Source organism: Bos indicus x Bos taurus, chromosome 2 (genome assembly GCF_003369695.1).
Source record: "Bos indicus x Bos taurus breed Angus x Brahman F1 hybrid chromosome 2, Bos_hybrid_MaternalHap_v2.0, whole genome shotgun sequence".
In the NCBI taxonomy this organism is placed as follows: domain Eukaryota; kingdom Metazoa; phylum Chordata; class Mammalia; order Artiodactyla; family Bovidae; genus Bos; species Bos indicus x Bos taurus.
Window position 1 is genome coordinate 15,704,280 of NC_040077.1, and position 8,092 is coordinate 15,712,371.

Sequence of the window (8,092 nt, forward strand, 5' to 3'; positions counted from 1 at the left end):
TGCCCTTGACAGAGCATGGTTCTTCTGACTGGAAGTCATTTAAGTCTCTATTGTTTTCTAGGAATGCCCCTCAAATGAAACAAAAGCAAAAGCTTTTCATTTTGAAATAATTATAGATGCATAGGAAGTCGTAAAGGTAGTACATGGAAGATCCGTGTACCTTTCATTCAATTTCTCCCAATGGCCCATCTTACATAATCATAGCATAATATCAAAGACAGGAATTAGACATTGACATGATGTGTGTATAGAATTCTATGTTACTTTATCTCATGTGTAGACTCGTGTAACCATCAGTGCAATCAAGACACAGAACTATTCCATCACCACAAAGATCTCCCACTCCCCCCAGTGCCTTTTATAGCTACATCGAATTCCCTCCCTTCCTCCATCCTGGCTAACCTCTGGCAACTATTAATCTATTTCTTGTCTCTAAAATTTTATCATTTCCAGAATGTTATAGAAATGGACTGTATGTACCCTTTTGAGATTTTTTGTTTGTTTTTACTTAGCATAATGTCCTTGAGATCCAAGTTGTGTGTTATCAACAGTTCATTTCTTTTTACTGCTCAGCAGTATCACATTTGGTTGTTTCCATTTTTTGTCTCTTACAATGATGCTGCTACAGTAATGTTGCGTATCTCCCAGATAAATGCTCAGGAGTACAATTGCTGGGTTGTTTGGTAAATATATGTTTAATTAAGAAAATGCCAAACTGTTTTCCCAAGTAGCTGTGCCGTGTTATATCCCTACCAGCAATGTACAGTATATCAAGTATCAGCATTCTGGCTGGTATTTGGTGGTGTCACCATTTTTTTTTTTAATCACACTGAGACATATATAATGGTATCTCATCATGGCTTTAATTTGCATTTACCTTTTAGCTCATGACACTGAACTTTTTTCCCAAGCATACTTGCCATTCGTATATCATCTTCAGTGAAAGGTCTCCCTATGTTTTTTGCCCATTTTCTAATTGGACTGTTTGTTTTTACTGTTTGGTTTTAAGAGTTCTAGATGAGTGCTTTATCAGATAGTTTCTCATACCCTGTAGCTTGTCCTTTCATCCTCTTAACAAGATCTTTCACAGAGCAGAAGTTTTCATTTTGATGTGGTTGAATTTACTGACTTTTCACTTTTATGAATTATACTCTTGGTGTCATATTTATGAACTCTTCACCAAGTTTATGTCCCCCCTGGTTTTCTCCTGTTATTTTCTAAATATATGATTTATTTTTAAATATATGATTTTATATATTTTATTTTTAAATATATGATTTGACTTTTTTTTTTTTTTTTTGGAAGTGGTTTCAGGCTTAGGTTGAGGTTTATATATTTTTTGCTTAAATATGTCCAGTTGCTTCAGTGCTATATGTTAAAAAGCCTATCCTCTACCTCCATTGAATTCCTTTTGTACTTTGATAAAAAATCATCTCCTCTCTTGGCCTCTGTGGATACCACCTTGGCTGGGAGGAGGGACAGTTCCTAATTGCTTCCTACAAGGCTTCCACCAGCACTGTTGGGGTGGCCTGGTTATTACTGAGCTGTGGTAAAAGTCCTGACTCCACTAGGCCTCCTCTGACGCCATCCTCGAGGGGAGGGTGGCGCCTCCTTGCATCCTGGCACCGGGTGAGGATGGGGGTTGGAGTGAGGGGGTGTGGCGTGGGGAAGCCTAGACTCTCCACTGGGCCTTTGTTTGCGGGGCAGCAGGCTTTTCTGTGGTTATTGTCTCAATGTTGGCTGTCTTGCTAAGCTGTCCCTTTGCTGGGGCTATTGGAAAGGAGGGCAAGCTTTTCTGGGAGGTTCTTTTTTTTGTCTTTGTCATTAGCATTTTTGGGTTGCTGGCTTCTTCAGTACCCAGCCTGGGACGTATGAGGTGAGAAGAAAATGAAGGGAATTCACCACCATGTAGATCCTGGGGCTCTAGTTCCCTGGATTGCCTGCCTTCTTTATCTTTGAAAATCTTCCTATGTCGGTTTAATATATAATGTCTAGAATTTTCAGTTGCACCTAGTGGGAGGAATAGGGAAAAGTATTTCTACTCTCTTCTTTCAGACACTGAAGTCAGCATGAGTTTTGAATGTGACACCTGGCTTATCGTGTACATGAGATTAGTCTCCAAATCTAATATGAATCTAGCAGCAGTTTTTGAAGGCTATGATAAGATACAGAAAATAAACTTTACTTACATATATAATAATAATAGTTAACAGTTCTTTGGCACTTAACCATGTTTGTTACGGTCTTCTTGACAGACCAGAACCTGGGGACAGGAGTCGACGAAAAGAAGGCAAAGAAAAGAAGGACGCGGGGGACCGAGGTCTCTAGTGGAACAAGGGTACTTTATTCATGGCAGCGTGTGCTTATATATTGTTATACAAGGACGCTTTAGGCAGAAAAATAAAGCTGAGTAAAAAACACCGAAACCAGACGCTTAACAACAGTAACTAGGGGAATAACAATCGTCACAGGGCCAGAAGACAACCCATGTATTGGACATAGGAACATGACTAAGCAGTTGTACCGAAAAGTAAAAAGGTTACTGAAAGGAATCCATGTATGCCTTCAGCCTCATGACCTCAGTCCTGAGAACTGCATGCAGCTCTGCTCCTTCCTGTTTTCCAGGAACTGATAAGGAACAGAAGGCCCTTGAGAAACAGAAAACAACTTATAGGATTCCTTAAAATTAAACGTTCCCTGACAATTCTTCCTTTTTTATTATTTTTGTAAAAAAGGCCCTGACCAATTGAGCTTGTTTACTTTGAACAATTTTTGTTGAAAGGCATTGGTATATAACAAATATAATTACCAGGACAATTACCAATGTTGCGGCACCAGACCCAATACTATGAGTAATACTTTGGAACCATCTTCGAGGGTCTAGCCCAGATAATTGATCAGCTCGCTGTTCAGCTAAAGTTTCCAAATTATTGGAAGAGGGCAGACTTTTAGAGAAGGTTTCAAAGATTTCTTTTTGTAATAATTGTGCATTTAGGGAAGCATTGTCATGTATGTCTTGCAAATGAAATTTAATTTGCTCCCAGTTGTAGGCACTATAGTTGAACTGAACAGGGGTGATACAAAATTGAGTAGAATTCCAATCACATTATTTGTTTTTGTAAATCTATTAATTGATCTCCGACCCATTTGACAGCTGTTTTTAGTTCCTGTATTTCATCCTGAATTTCCTCATCTATCTGAGCCTGAGTGGCCCACATAGTATGGGCATCTTTGGTCTAATTTTGAATAAAGTTTTGTGTTTGAAATGAGGTTTGTGAGGCCTGCGACAGCAGCAGTAGTGTAAATGGCTATTAATCTCAAAATGTCAAGAATTAACCATCCAATGAATTGTTTAGATCACCGGAGTAATTTAGTGAGTTGTTGGGAGACAAGTCCTGCCATGGGACCCTCTTTCTAGGGGTTCATATTTCAAAGAAACAGAGGAATTAAAACAAGTATACAATTTGTAATCTATATAAGTCACAAAACGTTGAGTCTTATTAAATTGTAAGTTCTCTATAGCTATAACAGAAGGAAGAGGAACATAAGCTTGTATAAAATATGAATGACTATAACGAAAGGAATAGTTACTATGAGCTGAAGAGCAAGCCCTGCAGAACCACACCAGCCACAGTCGTGTCGTCAGGGACCAGCAGTTGAAACACTCTTGGCCCTTCTGGCTCTCGTTTGTTGTATTGCTTTCGTAGAGTTCCACAAAAGTGTCCCACCCGCCGTTCTCTTGGATCCAAGGCTTGAGGTGGTTATTTAGGTAAGTGGCCGTTGAAGTTGTGACCTGACTCACCAATACGTGTATCTCCTTGTCTATGCTTTTCATGCATAGTGTCCCACTGAAGGAGAAAAAGGCCACAACGTGACCCCACTTCACCCTGTCCCGGAAGAGTTCATTTATTACCTGTTCAAAGCTCTGACATGCTGTCCCTGGGGTGATGCGGAGCTGGGACATCAGGTCGCTGAATGTCTGTTGGTACCTCAGTTTAAACTCATTGCTTGCCTCCCTCAGGGCTTGCTTTACTGTTGTCATGGGGATCATTTTCCGGGCATCCAAGCTTCTGCTGTGGCCAGTGGCTCCATTCACTGTGGGGCTATCTGCCAGGTGCCAGGATGGGTTGCCACTGATCCACTGGGGGTTTCCATATCTGACTCTCTCCCTTCTGGGGTCTCAGTTCTGTGTTCTTTCACACCACTAAACTGACTCCAGCTGTATCCTTTCTGGGAAAGCTTGTAAGAGAGAAAGTCAACCACTAGTTCCCGATTGCTCTGAGACATTTTTATAATAAGGATGGGTTCCACCAGTCTATTGTCTAAAATACCTGTAGTAAAAAAGGTGGTTAGGTATATAGGTCCAATAAGTATGATTAATTAATTCAGCTTGAGCGGCGGGGGGGTGTGGGGGGGTTGGGGGGGTTGGGGGGGGTCGGGGGGTGGGTGGGAAGCAAAAGCAAGCAAAGCAAGCATAGCAACAAAAATATTTTCCGGATTCCAAGGCATTCTCTGTTGTGAAACCAGATTTTTAGCTTGATTAGTTAGGGTTTTTGTTTATCCCTAGGTAAGGAGATCATAAGGTCGATGACGTTGAGGGCGGTGTTTCTTGGAGATTTTTAGAGTCACCATGGTTTGTATTGGAATTTTTTCTTCCCTGGAATTTTGTCGTTTCTTTTTTATTTTGAACACCAGAGGCTCTCCTGGGGTGGATCTTCTGAAGATGGAGTCAACTGATTCTTGTTGGATTTATCTGGAGAAATACAAGCATACCCTTTTCCCTGTAAGATTAATTTCCCAGATTTCCATTGTTTAGTTAGCCTATCTTGATACCAAATGGGCAGAGAAAGAGAAGTGTCTTTCAATTCCTAGAAATGTTTTTCTGCTTATGTCAAGATAACTGTTTGTGGTAAGTTTTAAAAAATTTAAAATAAATAAAGCTGTATTAACAATAGTTATAGGATTAAAGAATATCTTGCTACATAAAACTCAACAATATTACGTCATAAGGAAGGATGCCATTCTTCCTTTTTTTTAAAATCAGTGGTTGGTTCTTCAGCAGATGGTTGGGATTCTGGTGTGCTTATGAGAGGAGGTGAGCTGAATGTCCTTCTACTGCACCATTTTGTCTCTTTCTTCAAAACTTAGCTCTTTTAATAGAGAAGAGTAATTTTAAGTAATCAAAGACTGCAAGTAATAAATTCTTCCTTCCTCCACTCTACTTTAGTTGTGTCTGTTGGTCTGACGCCTTCTGAGAAGTGAACCCAGTTTTCAGGTGGTGGCAGTGCTTTACCCTTGATGGTTCCTCTTCAGAGAGAATGGCGTTACTCTTTTACTAATGGGTAAAATAAGGGCAGAGAGTTAAATCAGACTCCTTTTGTTACCTTAGTCTTTCTAACTTTAAAACTTGTACTCTTTAATCATAATGCAATATTTTTTAGCTATACTTCCAAAGTTTCTTAGAAAAATGCAGTGAAAAACATTGTATTAAGAGCCAAGAGACACTGTATTTTCATACACACTTACACAAAATTTATTCTCTGAATCTGGGCAAGTAGTTTCAACTTTCTGGCTCTCAGTTTTCTCAACTTTAAAAATGAAGGGTTAATCTTGACTTTTAAAATCTTTACTTGAGTAATAATTTTAGGACTATCTAAAAATACAGAGAGAAATATAATTTGGAATTTCAAGGTAGGAGGGGATTTCTGCGTAGTTCTTGGAGCTCAATCTGTAATAGTGGAGCTAGTAGTGGCAGTGCCAAGTGAGAATGAATTAAGTCGGCTGTTTCAGATCTCTCATTTTCTATCTTTAATGTTAATCACCAGATGTAGCTTTCCAAACACCGATTTCTGAATACACAGGTTATGTGACTCATGGAGTAGCTCCAATAAGACTTGAGAGGGTCAAGGATGAAACGATAATAAATGGAAACCAGACATTGGGTTTTAATGTGGGAGCTGCGTGTGGATATATGTGCAGGAAATCTGCTGCTCCAAGTATGCTACAGGGTTATTATATACTTGATGCTTCGTTAAATGGTGAACATCAAGAGTTACTATCCAATTAAACTTACCTATGTAACATCATTTATGATTGTTTCATTATTTTGTGCCAATCATCTTCACAGACAATGCTTTGCCCATCAGCCCATTTATATTATTTTATGTTCCAAACGCTCCAATTTTCTGAAAGGAGGAACATATTGCCATATGAAAAGATAATGGATCTGTACATCTGCTGAGTATTCTTATTCTCACAGAACAACTTCATATGTACAACAAAAATAATTCAACATGAGTTCTATGATTTTTTTCTGTAGCTCCCCTTAGCTGCTATCTTTCTTTAAAACTATATTATATAAATATCTAGGATTGAACAAAGCAATTTTTAACAGACATTTACTGCAATTTCATAAACCTTTGTAAAACACCTAAAATTTGCCTGGATTGGTGGTAGGTTTTGGAGGGGATAATAGTGTATTGCATAAATGGGCTCTGCTAGAAATATAGGTACATGTTAAAATAGTGAGTCTGCATATATAAACATTTTTTCCTAAAAGTTTTTTAATGATACTATATACACCATAGTCTCTTTTTTCCTTATGTATTAATTTTCTGGATAGATGGATTAAATAAATTTAATAAGTTTCTTTGCTGTAAGAATTTTTCCTTTAAAGTTATAAGAAGCCTAGACAGCATACTAAAAAGCAGAGACATTACTTTACCAACAAAGGTCAGTCTAGTCAAAGCTATGGTTTTTCCAGTAGTCATGTATGGATGTGAGAGTTGGATGATAAAGAAAGTTGAGTGCCAAAGAATTGATGCTTTTGAATTGTGGTGTTGGAGAAGACTCTTGAAAGTTCCTTGGACTGCAAGAAGATCCAACCAGTCAATCCTAAAGGAAATCAGTCCTGAATACGCATCGGAAGGACTGATGTTGAAGCTGAAACTCCAATACTTTGGCCACCTGATGCAAAGAACTGACTCACTTTCCAAGACTCCGATGCTGGGAAAGATTGAAGGCAGGAGAAGAAGGGGATGACAGAAGATGAGATGGTTGGATGGCATCACCAACTCAATGGACATGAGTTTGAGCAAGCTCCAGGAGTTGGTGTTGGACAGGGAGGCCTGGCATGCTGCAGTCCATGGGGTTGCAAAGAGTTGGACATGACTGAGAAACTGAACTAAACTACATTATTAATCTTTAAGAAGACTTTTAATATGTACTATTTGCCAAACTTGTTTACCCTTTGAACTTTTTTTCTTTTATACTAAACATAAGTCATTGAATATTCTATTAACTGGATTTTGTATAATGGTATATAAACAAATTTATTTTCACTATCCATATTCAAAGTCTAAATTACTGTAAAGAAGGATTATTCAAGAAGATTCATAGGGAAAATGAAATTAGCCAAGATTGGATTTTCAGGTTGTTCGAGATTTATATTCATTCTTTTTACAGACAACTTTTATATACAAGGAAGGAAAAGGTGGTAATTATGTGACTCCTTGTTCTTTTCCCTTTTATTCTTCCTTTCTCCTCTGCTAACTGGTCCGAGTGTTGATATTTACAAGACTCTGATCCAACTCTAGGAAGGCAATTGTCAAAGGAATTAATCCAAAAAAGCAAGCAAGCAATTTGTACAAAAATATTTATAACAGTACTATCTTAAGCAGTGAAAAAAGAGAAAAAATTTAAGGCCATAAATTTGGAGACAGTTAAGAAATCTACAATGGAATACCACAGTCAGTTCAATTCAGTTCAGTCACTCAGTAGTGTCTGACTCTTTGCGACCCCATGAATCGCAGCACACTAGGCCTCCCTGTCCATCACCAACTCCTGGAGTTCACCCAAACTCATGTGCATTGAGCCGGTGATGCCATCCAGCCATCTCATCCTCTGTCATCCCCTTCTCCTCCTGCCCCCAATCCCTCCCTGCATCAGGGTCTTTTCCAATGAGTTAACTCTTCGCATGAGGTGGCCAAAGTATTGGAGTTTCAGCCTCAGCATCAGTCCTTCCAATGAACACCCAGGGCTGGTCTCCTTTAAGATGGACTCGTTGGATCTCCTACCACAAGGGCGCTGCAAA

The 8,092-nt window shown here is 38.9% G+C and overlaps 1 pseudogene; it reads right to left on the reverse strand.

Annotated features, from left to right (window-relative positions):
- Nucleotides 1-3,590: 3,590 nt before the first annotated feature.
- On the reverse strand, nt 3,591-4,287 carry LOC113880641 (annotated as a pseudogene).
- Nucleotides 4,288-8,092: the final 3,805 nt, after the last annotated feature.